The following is an 18,285-nucleotide window of genomic DNA, read 5'->3' as shown; positions in this document are numbered from 1 at the left end:
TTTGAGGTTGCTGTGAGCTAGGCTGACGCCATGGCACTCACTCTAGCCCGGGCAACAGAGCGAGACTCTGTCTCAAAAAAAAAAAAGACAAACAAAACAATATAAAGTAGACAAATGATTTTAATAGACACTTTACCAAAAAAGATATGCAAAGGAATAATAAGCACATGAAAAAATGCTCAAGACTTCTGATTTCTGGTCTGACATATAACGAACTTCAAGGTGTTCCCTCTGTCCTCACAATAAGAAAAAAGCTGAACAAACTGAAAACCAATAGCACTTTCTAGATCCATCAGATAATTGAGGCCACAAGGCAAACTGCTCCTCCCAAAGTTGCAGAGACAGGCAAAGACAGAGAACCACAGCACACTGAGGGCAGAAATTGCTGCTGGAGATAGCAACTGGTGGAATACTCAAAGGTAATTGAAGAATTGCTGGAAATTGACCCTTGGCCTACTTTGAGAGATAAAAATGCCTGGGGGTCCAGCCTTAGGGGTCCCCACAGTTTCATCAAGTTTACTTCTAGGAGCCCCATAAGGTTCTTGAGGTAAGGTTCAGAGAAAAATCCTCTCATGATTTGGTAGTAGGTTGGGGAATAACCATTCTGAAATAAACCCAGAGCTTTCTGTTCTCTGTAACAATGGCGGGTTCTCAAAGGAAACTTTCTTACTAGAGCCTAACTGGTTTGAGTTTTACTAGATCCTAAGTGACTTTGGAGAAGGGAAAATACCCAGCTTCAGACGCCTCTAACCTTTGATGTGGGATTACAGCTGAGAGATATATTAGACTAAGATCCAATTTGAGTAGGAGTCCCTAGAGAAATCCAAAGACAACAGAGGAGACAAAAGCAGGGACACTAGAGGAAATTTTAACCTTTGACACCTACAGCTATAGCAAACAGTAAACACAGCCTAAATACTAGCCAGATAAACATAAAATCTAACACTAAAGGTCTATTTATCTTAGTACCATTTACCTGATACATCATGTCTGGCTTTCAACAAAAAATTACAAAGCATACTGAAGGCAAAACAAAACAAAACAAAAAACACAATCTGAAGAAACAAAGCAAACCAATTGGATTTTGGAATTGTCACACAGAGAATTTAAAATAACTATGATTAATATGCTAAAGGTCTAATAAAAAAAGTAGACAACAAGAAGGAACAAATGAATAATATAAGCAGAGAGATGGAAACTCTAAAAAAGAATCAAAAGGAAATACTAGAAATTTTTTCGAAAACTTGTAACAGAAATGAAGAGTGCCAATAGACTAGACATGACAAGAAAGAATCATTGAGCTTAAAGTTATGTCAATAAGAACTTTCTAAACTGAAAAGCAAATATAAAAAAGGATTTTAAAAATGTAACAGAATATCCAAGAACAATGAAACCATTATAAAATGTGTAACATATATGTAATAGGGATACCAGAAGGAGAAGAAAAAAAAGGAACAGAAGAAATAGTTGAAGTAATAATGACTGAAAAATTTCTGAAACCACAGATTTAGGAAGCTCAGATAACACTGAGCAAGATAAATACCAAAAAATTCACACCTGCATGTATCATATTCAAACTACAGAAAATCAAAGACAAAGAGAAAATCTTGAAAAAAGCCAAAGGCGGAAAAAAAACACTTTACCTATAGAAGAACACAGATAAGAATGACATTAGACTTCAGAAACTACACAAGCAAGAAGAGAGTGGGATAAAATATTTAAAGGGCTGAAAGAAAAAAAACATCAACACATAATTCCATACTCAGTGAAATTATCCTCCAAAAAATGAAGGAAAAAGAAAGACTTTCTCAGACAAACAAAAATTGATGTAGACCTAGCTTGTAAGAAACATTAAAAGAAGTTCTTCACAGAGAAAAAAAGTAATATAGGTCAGAATCTTGGACCTACATAAGGAAAGGAAGAATGTTAGAAAAGAAATAAGTACCATAACATATTTTCTTTTTTTCTTATTATTAATATATCTAATTGATTACAGGTTGTTCAAAAATAATAATGCAGAAATATATAAGACAATTACAACTTATGGGTGAGTGAAATGAATGACAGCAGTTTTATTGGGGATGGAGGGCCCTCCTCTTCCCTTTCCCCTGAGGGTGGACATGGCGATAAACCATTCAGATCATGTGAACAGGGATGATGAAACCTTGACTAGGAGCCTGGGTCCCTAACACTATAGATTACCATATGAGTTCCAGATACTGTTTGAAGGTCTCTGTTAGAATTAGCTGAACCTCTATGGTAGCAAAAACAGGTATGTAGTGTCAGTAGAGTAATGTGGGAGGAATCCTAAGTGTCCAAGGTTAAGGGGGGATTAGGGAGTAAAGGAAATGAAGGCAGCTCATGTGAACAATCCGCGTCAATAGTTTATCAATAAAAGGACCATGAGGTGAGAACTTGAAGAGATAATAAAGGACACAAAACAGAAACTTCCTTGGGGAAACCGTTTGTTTTTTCTTATTTTTAAAAAGGGTAAGTATACTCGTAAACTAAGACTTGTTACATTCAAGCCAACACACTTTGCTGTTTCATGAATCACTCATGAATAGGAGCCAGTTAAGGGATAAATGCTGCAAGAATAAATACTAGGAATGGCAGGAATGGAATTTTTTGTTAAGTGCTTCCTAATAGTAGAATTTCCATTTCTATAAACCTATTCATGATGCACTTTTACCAAAATTAAATCCATTTTACTAAATCAAATAATCCTAATCTAGTTTGATTACAAATAAGAGATTTATTAAGCAGCTACTATAAATACATTATCACATTATTTAAAGAAAAGGTTTAAAAATCATTGTGAGAAGAGGTGATCATGTGCCAAACTTAATTGAACATACGGCAGGACATTTTTGATATCATAAAGATTTTAAAAAACAAATTTTATGGAGATTTTTGTAGCATAGATATAGATATATAGATATATACAACAAATATATGAAACAAAATAGTTGGCAGTGGTTAGGCCTGGTTTATGGGATTATGTAATATCTTATATTTTCTTTTTGTTTATTTGTATTTTTTGCATTTTTGAAAATAAATTTTTTTAAAGAGAAAAAAACTATTTTCAATTTAGAGATCCTCTTTCTCCCAAACTGACTGTTAGTTGAAGGAAAACAGGTAGAAACAGTGGATGTAATAAAACATAAGTGTGCACTTGAACTGCTTTTACTTTTGTAAAGGAAGATGAGAAACCAACTTCCAGAGGCAAGTGTGTTGTTTAGCTGTAAGCAGGCCTTTGACTGTGGTCATCTCTATTACTCTGTGAAGGACAGAGATTTTCCAGTGTGTCTAAGAAGATTAAAATTGTGAGCGAGAGTGACCATGACAAGCTAAGATGTGTCTTTAGGAAAACTGAAAGTCCAGAGAAGAATTAGATAAACTGACCCAGTTGGAGATGTTGGAGAAATACCCTGTCAAGAAGAGCCTGAAAATCTGAGGAGAGGAGTGTTTGCTGAGGCAGAGCTGAGGGGAATGACACTCAGGGTGTGATCCTGGGGACAGCCCCAGATCAAAGGAGTGGCGTCTGGCCTAAGAAAGCCGGAGATTTTCCTGTGAGAAGAACCCAGGAAGGATCCTGGCTGAACTGGTGAGAAGGTGATTTCCACTGTGGCTGGCGGAGAAGCAAAGCCCCTGTTCCGGCGATCTGGGGGGTTAGGAGAAAAGGAATGTGGGTGCAGTATGAAGACAGGTAGCCTTAAAGGCTAAGCCCTAAGAAGAGAAATCTCTGGACTGAAAAAAGACACTGCCGCCAGGGAAGAGCCAAAAGGCCCCAGAGGGCTTTATATCAAAATACTGGGAAATTTTTCTTACCATTTTCTTCAGCTGTATAACTGCATGAAGTGCACACCTCCAGATATCCCTGTGCTACAGGAAGTGATATCTGTATATCGGCACCACAGTGTACCCTGTTGGGAAAAGAAGCACTGCTGGAGACAAGACAGAAAACATAGGGTGCTAACATCAATAGAGGGAACGCTGCTTCACAAAATTTGGCTAAGAACATTATACATGCAATGTTCTTTTAATTTTCAGAAGAACCCTATGCAGTCAATAATATTATCCCTGTTTTGCAGATATGAAGAGAAAAGAGTTTAATAATTTGTGGCCAAGCTGATCAGCAAGCTTAAGTCTGGTTTGAGCCCAGGCCCTCGGCTCCCACCGTACCACACCGATGAGCACTCTGTGACTTGGAAATGGAGAGTTAAATTTTAGGTGAGTCAAAATAGATAATTCAAGTGGGAAGAATAATCTGTTTGGCATCCTTATTACTAAAATGTATGATAAAGTTTTGGTACATTGCCTAATTTTCTCAAAGATTCCAAAGAGACACATACCTCTCAAGACCCAAAAAAGCAGAAGCATTCCATTCCTCAAATGACAAAATTGCACATAGTATTTTTTAAATGCAGCATCATTATATCCACGGTGTTAATGGAATTAGATATACTCAAATACTTAAGCAGTGTGCACATTGTTCACACAATGTCTCAGACACACTGATCTGAGAAGTTGAGGAAATCAAATGTTTTTAAATGTGATTTAGAGATGTACAAAGGTAGCTCTCAGAGAAGAAGCCATTAGCAGGTTTTTACTGTGTCTACAGTTTTCTATTTCTGTATTAGAGCAAAGCTGTTGATAATCAAGAAAAATTACTTGTTTCCAGGGTGAAGGGAAAAAGCAACTAATACACTAAACCAGAAGTATCATTTTGGGGTGGAGTAATAATGTATAAGAATGATGAATGATTTATTTAAAGTTTCAACAAATAATTTTAATGAGAACGTTTCCATTCATTCATCTGGCCATTCAGTCATTCATTATTCATTCTTTCCTTCCAATACCAGCACTGGTAAGTGTGAGAGAAACAAAAATAAGTAGGACCTGGTCCTTTTCTCACAGAATTTACAGTCTAGTGAGGGCAACAGAAACACATAAGCTTATTGCAATGGAGAGTGATAGACTTCACAAGGTCAAGATGAGCAAAGGGCTGTGGGAGCCGGAAGAAAAAGGGAAGCCTCTCATGCACCGAGGCCTTTGTGACTGTTGAAGCTCCCCAAGGGCAGAGGTCTGGCCCCAGTCTCTGCAATGGCTGCCAGCGTCGCAGCTGCAGAGTCGCGGTTACACCATCATAGCAACAGTCAGAGAGCAAGATGAAGACAGGACCGGCAACCTCAGTGTTGTGGTTAACAGGTATGAAGCAAGTGTGAAGAAAATGCAAGATCAAGCCACAGCTGGGTTTGGAGAGGTAAACCCTCTACTAAATGCATAAAGAAATAAGATGAGCAGGCAATGTTGTGAACTTCCCTGAAGTTTAAGTTCATCTTCAAATCATCAGGATCGCAAGGCTTTTCCCATGGTTTTTCTAAGCCTTGAACTTGTCTGGGTTACCGCTTTCATTTAGAAAAGGATGGAAGTACTGAGAATCAAATGTTTGGAAATGAAAGATGAACCAGTGTAAGAAAGTGGCTGGAATTTGATTAGCCCCTTGTTTGGAACTTTCTCACCTACTAATTCTTAATACTCTTCTCTTAAAAATTGCAATGCTCCATTCATTCATTAATTCAACATATATGTAGTACTACTGTGGGCTAAATATTGAGGATTTGAAGATGATCAAATGCCATCACTGCCCTCTAGGAGTTCAGTCTTAATGGGAACTCAACACTCAAACAATTCCAATACAAGGCAATAAATGTATAAAGACGTACACTAGAAACATGGTGGAGGAACTGGCTGATCTGCCCAAGAAAGATGTCACAGGAGGGGACACTTGAGCTTGGTTCTAAAAGATGAGTGGAGGTTTTCAAATAGGGTGGTAAGGAGCTTTTTAGAGAAAGCAAACAGCTGAGCCAAGTCACAAAGGCACAGAATTGTATGGAGTGTTCAAGGAAGGTGACCAGCATTGCATAAGGATTAGAGTGGCAGGCGATGAGCTGGAAAGGCACATTTGGACTACGAAATAGAAAAGAGGAAACAAGTGATTGTCTTAAAAGCTTTAGCATCCCCCTGCACCCCAAACTTGTGGGTTCAGCGATGATGGGGTTGCCTCTCATTGACCTTCTACCTGTTATTTACTAGCCCAACTTCTAAGACAAAGTTTTGAAGCAGGCAAAGTGCACGTAGAACACTGTCCCCCTTCTGCCTCCCTTTCACCCTTCCCAAGAGAACCCTCAGCCACCAGACTCCTGTCTAGCTTCCTTACCCTGTGCTCTAACAGAGTCTGCCAGCTAGAGACTCCCTTCCTCATAGCTTTGCTCCAGGCTCTACCCAATATGATAAACGCATTGAAAAACACAGTAGCTTCACTGTGTTATTTCTTAAGATAACATATCTGACTCTTAGTGGAAGTGTTTAATATTTTATACAAATCAATTTTTGGATCTAGCAAGTTTGTGCATGTGGTTGTGAAGATTTGGTGGGGAGAGGAAAGCAAGTGTTTTCTGGTCTGCTGAAGCCATCTGGATTCACCTATCACTGAGAGTGAGGAGCTGGCCGCCTCCAACCTTCACCATCTTATTGGCTGGTGTGTCCATAGTCCTATCACCTGCAGTCTGGTGGCTGAATGGGGCTTCCGCTGGGCTTGAATGGAGCCTCAATGTGCTAGGTTAATATGTTTACAATATTTATAATACCCCCTATTGGAGATGTAGTAGATTACAGTAACAAAACAACAATGAATTTTATTTACAAAGTCCCACTATATTTTGAAGAATCCATAGGCTTCCTATCTTGATAATAATTGGTATTTAATGGGCTGTTTTGAACAAATTAAAGACAGAAAACAGAAATGATAGGGTTTTTAATTATGTGATGGTTTTGTTGCCAGTATTGATCAATCATTTACAAGCATAAATATCACTGTCATCATCTATGAAACCAAAGATGCTCCCTGGATCCTACTATAATCAAGTGTCACTTGTCATCAGGGATATATTCTGAGAAATGCATCACTAGGTGATTTTGTCATTGTGCAAACATCACTGAGTATAGAGTACTTACACAAACCTAGGTGGTGTAGCCTACTACACGCCTAGGCTATACGGTATAGCCTACTACTCCTAGGTGACAAATCTGTACAGCATGTGACTGTACTGAATATTGTAAGCAGTTGTAACACAATGGTAAGAATTTGTGTATCTAAACGTATCTAGACATAGGAAAAGTACAGTAAACATACAGTATAAAAGATTAAAAAATGGTATACTTGTATAGGGCACTTATCATGAGTGGAGCTTGCAGGACTGGAAGTTGCTCTGAGTGAGTCAGGGAGTGAGTGGTGAGTGAATGTGAAGGCCTAGGACATTACTGTACACTAGTTTAAATTCTATAAACACTATACATTTAGGCTACACCAAATTTATTAAAAAAGTTTTCTTTCTTTAATAATAAATTAACCTTAGCATACTGTAATTTTTTTACTTTGTAAACTTTCTTTTTTTAACTTTTTTGTAATAATACTTAGCTTAAAATACAAACACATTGTAAAGCAGTACAAAAATATTTTCTTTCTTTACATCCTTATTCTATAAGTCATTTACTATTTTTAAAATTAAAACAATTTGTTTTTTACTTTTTAAACTTTTTTGTTAAAAACTCAGACACAAACACACACATTGGCCTAGGCCTACACAGGGTCAGGATCATCAATATCACTGCCATCCACCTCCACATCTTGTCCCACTAGAAAGTCTTCAGGGGCAGTAACACACATGGAGCTGTCATCTCGTATGACGACAATGCCTTCTTCCGGAATACCTCCTGAAGGACCTGCCTGAGGCTGTTTTACATTTAACTTTTTTTTCCTAAGTAAAAGGAGTGCACTCTAAAATAATGATGAAAAGCATAGTGTAGTAAATGCATAAACCAATAACAGTCATTTATTATCAAGTATTATGTCCTGTACATAACTGTATGTGCTGTACTTTTATATAACTGGCAGTGCAGTAGGTTTGTTTACACCAGCATCACAACAAACATGCAAGTAATGTGTTGCACTATGACATTATGGCAGCTATGATGTCACTAGGTGAGAGGAATTTTTCAGCTCTGTTAAAATCTTATGGGACCATCATCGTATATGTAGTGCGGCATTGACCAAAACATCATTAAGCAGCATGTGATTGTATTCTTGGCTGACTCGAAATAGTAACTCATATACAGCCCATTATAGGAGATATAGATTTGTAATATAGTCTCCATGTTCTATATGAGATTCTAGAGGATAATGGAATGAAGCGAGTGTTTAATATTAGAGGTATGATTAGAGAAATGTAAATCTTTTAGTGCAAGCCAAAATCTGCGTTGTGATAGTTAAGGAAGAGCCATTTGCCTTTCATTGTATCTAGTCTGAACCCTTTATAGTCTGCAGTGGCAGTGCTGGGAGGCAGAAGTAAGGGATGATACTAATAAGCTCTGATCTTGCAGATGCAGGATGCTGGGCCAAGAACTGACTATAAAAGGCTTTTCCAACTGGGGATCCAGAGCTGGCACTCAAATTAAAATGTGAGAGCTTCTCTTTTTTGCATGAACCCTTTCCTCGCTACAAAGAAACAGAGGCCTAAGTACTCTATTCCTAATTTTATGGGGAGCCTTTAGCTTCATGGACAAAGGGAGATGGAAGTTTTAGTTTGAACCAGTATCTTAAGCAGGCCAGCTGGGAACTCGTCTACATCTCATGGGAAAGCTAAATACAGCAACGTGTGCCCAGGGCCCCCAAGGCCCTTTGTCACTATGTGACAAAGCAGGGTTGGATGTATTGTGTAGGCCTTCATGACAAGCATCACAAGCTAGTCTTTGGCTGGGAGGGGATATCTAAAACTGCTAGTTGCTAAAGGTGATGAGCTACCTCCATGCAGTCACGGGAAACAATTGTTCAAGGCTGGTGAAGCAGAGTCTTGAGAATTTTGAGCATGATTCTCTTCTCCTGAACTGAACTCTTCTCCCTTTATTTGATACTTGCTATGTGCAACGCAGATTAATCCATTGCCTTGGATAAATGAAAATCCAAACTGAGGGTCCACAGAAGCCAGGAGTATGTTTTTGCATATTAGTACAGAAGCTCGACGAGCAGCAAGAGGGTTGTTTGTGCTTGGGTTATGTTTGCTGTGTTCCAAAACTTAGGTGAAATCTGGCCTCAGATCCCTGAAGTGTAGCTAATCTGGTAATGAACTGAGACAGCTTGATAGATATTGTTTCCACCCAATTCTCAGACTGTTCTGCTCTGGGAAGATTTTTTTTTTTTTAATTGAGAATGGGGTAAATGTAATGGGCCCTGCTCCAAAATGACAAATCTCATTGTAAAATCATCTATAAATGAGAGCTGGTGATGCCTTAAAATATTCCTCTGTTTCTAAAGTTATATTCAAGAGTCTTATTGTCAAGAAAACATGATAAGTTTATTAAATACCCTATAGAATACTGTACTCAAAGCGCCTGCTTTATCTTATGCAATTTTTCTATTTAATCTGAGCTGTATGTATGCTACTGCAGCTTCAAAACATCTGGGCACAGCAATTTTTTTCTATCCTGCACCTGCAAGGGTAAGTACACACATAAACAAAAAAGAAATTAAATCTTCTGCAGAGCTGGGGAAAAAAAAGAACCCAACCAGCCATGAAGCTCAAGGGAACAGTATGACAAGTGCTGAGCTGTAAACAAGCTTGAGAGGGATTTAATTCTTCTGACAAGTGCCAGTGGTGGCATCTCACATGGACTCAGCATATGCACACATTTCAGAGAGGAGCCACACAGGATTTAATGCAAATAGAAAAAGAAGAAAAAAAGAAAAAGCTCTCAGCGCATCAGCTTCTCCTCATCTATAAATAGCCCAGCAAATCAAGATGAGCTAGTGTTGTAATTATCTTGATTTTCAGAATTTTTGCCACTCAGAAGAGATTTTTAGAGTCTCCTCCCTGCTCTTTATAATTATAGCTGCTGTTCCAACCTCTGCCAAGGGTTGGTGGCTGCAATGTGATATTCGCCAGGTGGCTGCTCTGCAGCAGAGAAAATTACCAAGTTTCCTTAGTTGGTCCAGGTTTTGTCATTTAAGATCCAAATCAAAACTTCAGAGGGCAACCATTCATCATCTTGTGACAGCCACTTCTTCACTTTTGCTTATAACTTCTAGACTCCGGCGCTGTGAGGCCCTTCTGTACTTGAGTAAATGACATGACTAAGATACGAAAGTAGCTGTGCTTCACTTTGCATAGAATCACAGATACTTATGTTAGGAAAGGATTAGAAACCAAGCCGTGTGACAGCCCGGAAGCTGGACTCCCTCCAAATGTGGAACGCGGCATTTACTGATCCATACACTCTTTGTGTGTTTAAGAACTACAGTGCAGGGTAGGAAAGGGGGAGGGAGAGTGATTCCTAAAAACAGACAGGTGGGATGGGAGATCTGCTAGTTGCCCACCTAATATCCTTCTGCAACATCAAAAGTGGCCAAACTCTGACCCACAGGCTTAATCTAGCATGCTGGCTGCTTTTATAAATAAAATTGTATAGGAACACAGCCTCACTGTGTATTGTGTATAGTTGCTTTCATGCTACAAGGGCAGACCTGAGTATTTACGACAGACACCATAATGCCCACAAAGCCTGATATATTTACTACTGGGCCTCTTATAGAACAAGTTTGCTGACCCCTGTCTTATATTAAGAGAAACTCATTTTGATTGTGGCAGCCATGTGCCAGTTTTTCAAGTCACTTTCTGGTAGCAAGGGGTAGCCACGTAATCCAGTTGTACCTAACGAGATGCAAGAGAAAGTAGACTGGGTAGGGGAACCTTTGTTTGCCTTACAAAACTGGCAGCAGCCATTGACCTTCTCCTTTCTTTTTCCCTCTCTTCCTGTGTGGAGCGGCTGCGCTAACACTTTGGAGCATGATTCCCGCTACTGGAGCATGGTGGACATGAGGGCTCTCCCGTGACTGTGAGGGTGAAAATAGCATTCCAAGGATAAGAAGGGGAATGTGGGTTCTTAATGAGCCACCTAGGTGGGTTTGTATAACATGCAAAGAAATGGAATCCTAACTGACAACTAGGCTGCTCCGCTGGTTTTGATGGTGTAGGAGCAAGGGATGTCAGAGATTGTAAGAAACTGCCCTCCCTGTCCTACTTGCGTGAAATTATTCCAGGACTAAGACTAAAATTCCCAAAGTCTTGTAATGGGATTTCTGTCTACCTTTAGTGTGAGATGAGCATCTGAATCATTTTTTAACAAATATTTCAAACTGTCAATACACACTGTCTATATTGTAAGAAGAAAGTTTCCTGAATTTCTTTCTTAAAAGTCATCTACTTTTGTGGCATACTCCTCTTTAGATCATTAGCTAATCCCAGGGTCAGTAGTAGCATTGTGTGGTGGAGATAACTCCCCTTGACTTAGTAGGTAACCATGATTATATTTAGGATGCGAAAAAAGGTGGAACCAGATGGAATACTGTGCAGCTCTCTACTCAAAGACTTGATTTTTATCCCCTTTCTGAGGAGGTAGAACTATTTCTGCACGACTTCCACAATTCTTCCCACAGTAATTCTCCTTTTCCTGCCCTCTCCCCTTTCCTCTATCTGCTGAGTTCCCATGCTTGATACTTTAGGGGCTGGGGGTAGTGAGATTAGAGAGTTCATAAAATAATCAGCACAATTTCTTTTTGTCATCTCATGATATGCTGATCAAACTGCATCCATTAATGGACTTTTCTTAAAAACTATGCTTGTATTAATAGTAACAGAATTGGTCCAGGCCAAAATGACAGCTTCAATGGAGACACTGTCAAAACCATCCTACAGCCCCTTCTGCTTCCTTCCCTAGGCCTCAGTAGGACAACAAAGATTCTGCAATAAAATTTTAAGTGCAATTAGAATACTTAATATTTTCTCATAAAATCCAAAGACAATATGCACATATTTATGGAAAATTATATGGCTGATGCATTCCTCTTTAGGGTCCAAAAAAGTCTACAGTTAATATGATCTCACCTTATATGTGATCAATGCTAATTTTTAAGATACAAAGAGGGTAAAGTTCTGGAGTTGAATTCCTAACAGTACTTACTACTCTTAGTAGAAATTTTACTTCATTTTTAAATGAAAAAACCTTAAAAAATAGTCTAATGTGGCCACTTGCATGAATGCTTCTATCTCCCAGACATCATTCAGGAAAGCACAGAAAATACTTTTTGGGGGGTATTAAGTTTAAACATTATTTGATCTATTAATGCTATCTTGATTTGATTGCTTTATTTACAAAAGGCCTGTAGTTGGTTTTATTCTTCATGGTTTTGTCTACAAATTATTACAGACTTCTGGCTACCATGCTTGTGAAATTTTGAAGCCAAGCAAATGTAGTTAGATATGTAAGGAAATATGATCAGACTATATAAGGCAATTGGCGCCTTAAATCATCATATTTCCACAATTTAAAGAAATCACTCTCTCTTCTTTCTTGTCTTATAAATGCCATCAGATTCACCACACTCCCTCATCAGAAATTGCTCTAAAATGTAAGCTCATCCGGTAACAGCCCAGCCTCCTCCACATGCATCTGTGACATCACAAATGGTCTGGCAATATCCCTGAATTTTTAAAAAAACAAGAACAAAAACAAACCCCCTAGGGTTTAAGGGTTCTGAGTCAGGAAGACAAATATAAATAGGCTCTTTATTTAAAAAGAAATCTGGGAACGTTGAAGGGCCATTCTAAAATGGCCCTTAGGAGTCCCACCCTTTGGGGTACACACCCAATATAATCTTTCCCCTGGTAAGCAGGCAGAACTTGTGAATATGGTGGAATATCACGTATCAGGTTACTAATCGACTGAGCTTTAGTTAATCCAAAGGGAGATTATGTGGGTGACCTGAGAGACTGGAGGTGTGAACAACTATGGTGGGAACGAAGTAGCTAAGACCTACCGGCAACCGCTGGGAGCAGAGAGCAACTCCTGGCCCAGCTAGCAAGAAACAGGAACCTCAGTCGTACAACTGAAAGGAAATGAATTCTGCCAACAACCTGATGAGCTTGGAAGAAGACCCCGAGCTCCAGATGAGACCCCAGCCCCAGCCAACACCTTGATTTCAGTGCAGTGAGACCCTGAGCAGAGGACCCAGCTGACCCGTGCCTGGATTTAACCCATAGAAACTATAAGATAATAAATTTGTGTTGTTTTAAGCTGCTAAATTTGTGGTAATTTGTTATGCAGCAATGGAAAACTAATACAATCACAAATTCAAAGCCTATCTTTGATAACACTTACAGCTGTGGGAGCTCTATATTCTACTGTGGGGAAGAGATGTCTGTCTTCAGAACTTCACTTCCGGGATTGATGGTCTGCAGGCTGGATGTTGTACTTGGCGAGAATCCCACAAAGGTTCATAAGGATGGCTTAATCAACAGTAAAATTCATTCATTCACTTATTCATTCAAAAAGTATTGGAGTGCCTACCACATGCCAGGCATGCTTCCAGGTACCATTTTATTTGATGGTGCTCAGTATTTTCTATTTTCCCCTCTAGATACTATCCCCACCCTGCTGTGTCTTGGAAGGCTAAATTTTGTGAACTGCTCTATAGGGCTTTTGCGTATTCTGGATTCAGCTAATGGAATGAACTAGCAAAATTAAAAGAAAGAGAGTGAATAAGTCAGGGAATGTATTTTCCTGGATTTTCCCCTACTGCATTACCTTGAGTTAGCTGCCTCCCCCAACTCTCATTGGCGTCTCCCTCCTAAGCTACTCTCTCTCTCTAAGTAGTCCCCTCCCCTTACCCTGGCCCGTGGATGGTAAGAACTCCCCAGTATCGCTAGCCCTGGTGTACTGCACTCTGTTGTTGTACTCAAACCCTGGCCACACCTTTATAGACAATCTCTTTATCAAACTCTCTTCATTTCTTTAATGTTTAAATGTACTCTTTCCTAACAAGATCTTGAGGATACAGCCCTACACATCCCCCTGAAAACTTGGTATTTAGAAACACTGGATCAGGGGATTGGATTCTAGTCTCAGTTCACCCGCTACCTAACTATAGAAACGTGGTCTTTCAGGAACACTGTTTCCTTATCTGTACGATGAAAGAAGTGGTTTAAAGTATCTCTGAGGCCTCTATCAGGTCTCATAATCTATAAATCGGTAGGTGGACTGTAAAGCTTACATTAGGTGATGTTCACAGCAAATAAAATTTCTTTACTTGTGACTGATCTTGACTTTCTCATGAATCTCAGCCCTTCAGTGTTGGAGAAACTATGGTCAGGCCAATCCAGTGAAATAATGTAACTATCCCTTTCGATAATAGAAGGTCTCTCTAAGTAAAAATGCCCAGTCTCTTGAATTTCTTACTTCAGTCTTTAGTCCCTTTTCCAGCGTCTCTCCAGGATGGCTTCTGGGTACCTAGAGGGAGGGAATGGGCTTATGTTATGTGACCTCATAACTAAGGAAAGGTGCCTCTCTCATTGGGCTTGCTTGTGTCCTGTGGCTCTTCTGAACCCCAAGGCACTGTCTCCTGTCTCCTTCATTATAGCCAGACTCTCATAGGGTCTAGGGCAGAGGTTTGGGAATTTTTTCCATAGAGGACCAGATAGTAAATATTTTAGGCTTTGTGGATCATATGATCTCTACTACTTAACTCTGCAGCTGAAAAGCAGCCAAAGAAAAAACTTACATATCAGGTACAATGAACACTATTCTCGTGATGGGCATGCTAAAAGCCCCGACTCAAGCATTACGCAAGGTATCCATGTAACAAAAACATTTTTATCCCCTTAATATTTTGGTATAAAAAATAAATAAATAAAAAATAAAATAAAGAATAGGAAAAAAACTTTAAAAAAAAAAAAGAAAATATATACACAAATAGGTGTCTGCAAAAATAGGCCACCAGGTTAGATTTAACCCATGGGCCATAGTTTTCCAACTCCTGGTCCAGAGGCTCCTTGGCTGACTCAGCTTCCTCTGTGTAGACCCCCTGGCTCCATCTGGCCCCCTGGTCCAAGAAGTCCATCCATGCCTCTGTTGTAAGGTCACCTACTAATTCTAGGGTAAGCCCTCCCAGGCCCCCAACTTTGAACCAGGTCACATGGGAACAAAAGCAAGCTGCAGCCTTTTTCTGATGTACTCCTCCCTACATTGTGTATATCCCTCCGTTTAGCTCGGTGTTTCCATAGCCATCCTGTCCTAATGCTTTGCCCCAAGAAGAAAGAGAAAAAATAAAAACTCTGGAGCTCACTGTCTCTAGTTTCCTTCTTCTTGCTATCCCCTAAGGTCAGAAGGGTCAGTTTTCCTCTCCTGACCTTTATTCTTTTTCTACCATATTGTTATTCTTACCATAGAAAAATAAGCTGCTTGGTCTTGCTATGGAAGGAATATATATATATATATATATATATATAGAGAGAGAGAGAGAGAGAGAGAGAGAGAGAGAACCTTCTCTGCAATATGAGAGAACTCTTTGAGTTCTTATTAATAATATGAGAACTCTTAGTTCTTAGTATGTTCAAGGGGGAATGAAGGAATTTTGAAAATCCTATCTTGAGAAAATAGCCTGGTTTTAGGACTAACATCTTTCTGCAAAATTCTATTTTGAATATCAAGAGCTGCGTGTTAACTCTTTCACTTTCTTTATATACCTTTTGGAACCATCTCTGCTGCCACTAAACACGTACAAATACTTCTAGTGGATGAGGGAGAAACTCTTGTATTCAGGAAAACAGATGAGAAAAGCACATTAATATTTTTTCTAAATACTACCCCTGTTGAAAGTGAAAGGATAAGCAAAATGAGGCAGCTATATAAGATACACCAGAAAAGCAGACTCATTGTAAACAGTTAGATATTATCTTTTATTCAAATCAAGATTGATCACTCACCTTACTCAACATATGTGGCTTTAAATGACTCTGGGCTATTTACTGTCCAATATACTCTCAAAAGACAAAGTTTCCCTATCCAAAGATGTCACAAACATGTGCCAATGGCTTTGAGGCACATCTGAAAGGGATAGAGTGTGTGGAACAAGGGAAAGAAATCATGCTTTAGGGTCTTACAGAACCACATTCCCTTCTGTGGTTTGCCCCTGAATTGCTATGAAATTGTGGACTAGTTCTTTATTGTTTCTGAGTCTCATGTCCCTTATTTTTAAAATTAGCTTTATAATATGTGATATAAATACAACTACCTAGAATAGGACCTCATATATGGTAGATGCTCAATAAAAGGACTTTGATAGCTATAATCATGATTAGCAGACATTTATAATGTCTTTAATTTAGTCCAGTCAGTGGATAGTCACAACTGTGTGTTTTGTACATTCTGTGTAAAGGATTTTTAGTGAGTTGAACTGAACTTGGACTGAACTGGATGCTGCCTAGATAAGTCTCCATGGCCTTGACTGTGTTTCTTTACTCCTTATATATGACCTCCAGTAGAGGAAAATATGATAATAACTTGGTTGGTACTGGATATAAGGACAATTTGTGGTAAGAATTACACATAATTGCCTTTTCATTTTTTTAAATTTTTTTGTCTTTTTATTTTTTAAATTATAATTCTTGGTTGGCAAGGTATATACACACTAGTGGACTATACTACTTTAATTGACCAAACTGTCATTTAGACCCTGTAGTTCATTTCAAGAAAGAAGTGGGTTTCAGATTTGTACAAGTAATTCCATAGTTTTCCCATTTTCAAAAAACAGACAAGAAAAACCTGCTGCCCCCCCCCTTTGGCTTCATTCTCAATAATACTTAGTGGGAAATGCATTGTTAAATGAGGTCAAATAACAACTAAGTTCAGAACTGTTTAAAAGTCAGTACCTATTGTTACATTTCCTACAGAAAATTCCACACCAGAAAATAATTAGATTAGGTACCAAGCCCACCAATGCTAAGCCTTACTCCACTGATTTCCATTCTTTGTGGAGAGGCAAACCCAATGCTATTGCCTGAAAATTGTTCTATAGATTTTAGTTTCTTAATTCCCATGAGAGGGTTCAAATGGCACAGCTGCTGGGCTTATCAAAGTGTAGCCCCAGACATCTGCACCATGTTTTCTGATGTTTTTGATATTCCCTATGGTTATTTAAATGTACTGTGACTGACCTATAGCCCCATCAGTTTAACTTTACATTGAGAGTTTACTGAGGTGGGGACAGGAGTGAGCTTCATGATGAAAACTTATGTGCAGAGGGAAAAATATGTCTCTGGGGAGAATGAGGAAGTAGACTAAAGAGAAGAAGAAAATCATACCCACAAAGGCTGCCCAGATAAGAACCCCATAATAATAACTGAAGAACTGTGGAAAACAGGAAATAAATTTGAGAAATAGATAATACTTCTTTGGTCCACCCTGTGACCATTCTCTCTTTCCTTTGCCCATTTGGCAATTTCTCTAACATTCTATGCCTGGGCCAGGGGCACTTCCCCTAAACCTCCCCTTCTTGTCTACCATTTCCTTAATCTTCATTAGGATGTGCTTCTAGATCCCTGGCCACCCAGGAAATGGAATTGCTGATATGAAGATTTGATATTAGGTATAAAAGTGTTGGTGTCTGCAAGGCACTCTCTTTAAATTCTACAATGACAACTTGGGAGGCTGAGGCAGAAGGATTGGTTGAGGCTAGGAGTTCGAGACCAGCCTGGACAATATAGTAAGACCCTGTCTCTGAAAAAAAGAATTCTACAATGAGGGTTTGGGGAGCCTGGGACTTGTCTGACCCTAATGGAGAGAAGACCAATCATGGAAGCAGGCTAGTTGGGGAGATCGTTGAGGGCAGGAAGCTAAACTGAAAGACTAGAGTTCCTCAAGTTATACCTGCTCAAGTATACCTGATATACAGAACATGTATATCAGAATATCAAGTTTCAGTTTGATGAGGATAAATGTGCCAGTCTGAGGAAAGATGGCAGGATGGGAGGGCCCAAATCGTAGCAGCAGCCCACTAAAGAAAAATCAAGAGGTCAGAGACGCTAAGAAGGTGTAGCTCCCAACTCTGTGCCTGCCGCTACTGTACTTAGAGAGTGGTGGAGATGGAATTCAACAAAAAGGAGGTGTGGCAGCAGGATCCTTGACACAAGTTGGATTTTTTTTTATTTCATTGAGAGCAGGGATCAGATGGTAACTTTGATTGCTATGGAGCTTGGGTTTTATTTTATAGGTGGTAGGGAGGTTGAGGAATTCCTGACACTTTTGTACTATGAAGCATGAAGATTTGTCTCAGGCCAGGTTAGCTCTCTGTTCTCCGCTTTCTTCCTTTCTGTGGGTCTCCTTCCCCTCAGA

The 18,285-nt window shown here is 39.2% G+C and overlaps 1 protein-coding gene across 8 annotated transcripts in view; it reads left to right on the top strand.

Annotated features, from left to right (window-relative positions):
* MNS1 (meiosis specific nuclear structural 1) overlaps positions 1-18,285 on the top strand; it is a 98,762-nt gene that overhangs the window by 2,380 nt on the left and 78,097 nt on the right. For 3 of the 8 annotated variants that reach the window (XM_045529882.1, XM_045529831.1, XM_045529846.1), the window contains exons 1-2: positions 4,022-4,233; positions 13,278-13,486. The gene's annotated coding sequence lies outside the window, so the exon portion shown is untranslated. Of the gene's footprint in view, positions 1-4,021; positions 4,234-8,445; positions 8,524-13,277; positions 13,487-18,285 lie in introns of those variants that run through there. The other 5 variants (XM_045529872.1, XM_045529865.1, XM_045529855.1 and 2 more) reach the window with 3 other exon arrangements.

The sequence above is a fragment of the Lemur catta genome, chromosome 1 (genome assembly GCF_020740605.2).
Source record: "Lemur catta isolate mLemCat1 chromosome 1, mLemCat1.pri, whole genome shotgun sequence".
Classification (NCBI taxonomy): Eukaryota; Metazoa; Chordata; class Mammalia; order Primates; family Lemuridae; genus Lemur; species Lemur catta.
The sequence above is the reverse complement of the archived record's forward strand: the minus strand, read 5'-3'. Positions and strand labels throughout refer to the sequence as shown.